Source organism: Cnephaeus nilssonii (genome assembly GCF_951640355.1).
Source record: "Cnephaeus nilssonii genome assembly, chromosome: 3".
Classification (NCBI taxonomy): domain Eukaryota; kingdom Metazoa; phylum Chordata; class Mammalia; order Chiroptera; family Vespertilionidae; genus Cnephaeus; species Cnephaeus nilssonii.
In genome coordinates this window covers 53,566,751-53,568,809 of record NC_137074.1, presented here as the reverse complement: position 1 = coordinate 53,568,809, position 2,059 = coordinate 53,566,751, and positions in this window count along the sequence as shown.

Sequence of the window (2,059 nt, the reverse complement as noted above, 5' to 3'; positions counted from 1 at the left end):
TCTCTCCTGGAGGATTCCTCACCTCCTTACCTGCCATGGTTGAGCCGGGCTGTGGATCATTGATATGATGAAAAGAAGAAGAATTGGAGAGTGAAGGTGTGTGGTGGGGGTGAAAAGGCACTGGAATTCCTCTGTTTGCAGATTAAGCCACTGGCTGCTGGAATGAGGAAGTCCCTTTCCTGGCTGGGGTGGGACAGAGGCAGCCCAGCAGGGAAGGGAGGTGGCAGAAAGGAGTTGCATTCTTGCTGGATTTCTCCTGTCTTTGCTAAGAGGAAATCTCACACTAGATCACACACTACTGGGCAGGGTCCAGCTGAATTCAGTCACTGCTGTGGCCCTGGGCCCCTTCTTCTCACCTGAAACCCGAGAAGGGGAAATCCACCCTCCCATTTTATAAAGCCAAGCACTGGGGTTGAATGGGAGGCTCAGCCTGCCAGGAGTAGTCTACAGATTAATGGTGTAGTTGGACCTGGAGTCTAAGATCCTTGACCCCAAGTGCTGGGTTGTACCCCCAATGGAGCCCCTCAGCTTCTCCCAATACAGTATCCCCTCACCACATGCCCTGGAGCAGTGGTCGGCAAACTCATTAGTCAACAGAGCCAAATATCAACAGTACAATTGAAATTTCTTTTGAGAGCCAAATTTTTTAAACTTAAACTTCTTCTAATGCCACTTCTTCAAAATAGACTTACCCAGGCCGTGGTATTTTGTGGCAGAGCCACACTCAAGGGGCCAAAGAGCCTCATGTGGCTCGCGAGCCGCAGTTTGCCGACCACTGTCCTGGAGTGACTCTCCAGCAGCAGAGCCCTTTATCCAGGGCAGGGTTAGGTTCTGGAAGACAGTCACAGACCCAGTGCAGAACCTCAGACCGCATGGCCAAGAGGATTGCGGAGCTGTTGTGGACCAGAGCCCAGAGAAGACAAATAACTGGTCCAAGATCACACAGCTCCTGGGCCACCGTGAAGGAAGAAGCAGAAAATAGAACCCAGACCTTTAGATTCCACTTTAAAGTTCCTTCTAGTCCTGAGAGCTTGTGATTTCTTGTTGCTGATCCAACATTTTTCCTCCTTTCTAGAGCTGCTTTCATCATAAAACCCTTGTCCTGAAAGCTCCAAGGTACCTTGTTCGACCAGCTCATTGGCCCATGTGGGGATAGGGTCATCTCCAGGCACTTGGATATATGTTCAGCAGCTTCATTCCCTTCTATGTGGCCAAATCCCCCAAGTTTCCCTAAGTCATCACCCTCACACCTCCCTCCTCCCAGACCCTGTGACTGCAACTAGACACGTACCCTTTCCCTTCTCCCAGCTAGTGCCTTCTCCACCCTGAACCTCCAGGCTGGCAGCAGGACATGGTCCTGGCTCTGGCTGGGATGCGGAGTCACAGGATGTGACAACGGAATGTTAGAATCAGAGTCCTGCCTGCCGCACACTGGAGAGCTGTCTCCTCCGGACCTCAGGGGCTGCACCTTCTCTCTACTGCTTGAGGGTCAGGGCAGACAGCAGGGCTCTCGCTCATTTATTGGGCACCCGAGAGACATGTTTGTGGTGAGCACCACGTGTGTGCAGCAGGCACTGTACAAGAGTTTACTCTCTTATGTAACCTCACACAACAATGCAGCGAGGTAGCAATTATTCCCATTTAACAGCCAGAAAGTTGAGGTTCAGAAAATTTCTCTAATTTTCCCTAGATGACTAGTATTCTAATGAAGTCTAGGATTAGGAATGAGATCCAAGTCTGTCTAAGGAAAAACCCAAGCCCAAGGCATAAGGAGGGGGGGAGGGGTGAAGGGTGGAGACAGAGGGAAAGGTGTGTGAAGCACCATCTTCCATGACCTCCTGGGCTGCAGGACCCAAGGCTGAGTATCACTGTGAAAACGATTTCATGTTTTCAAATGAAAGTCCAGAGAGGAGAGGTCGCTGGGCAAGGGGGCAGGAGAGTTATCTTGCTGCCAGTGCTCAGGCTGTGCATGGATGATCAGCTGGCCACAGCCTGGAAACTACCAGGTCACACCTAGGCAGGTGGCCGGCCCCTCCTCTCTGGGTAGAGGAAGCAGGAA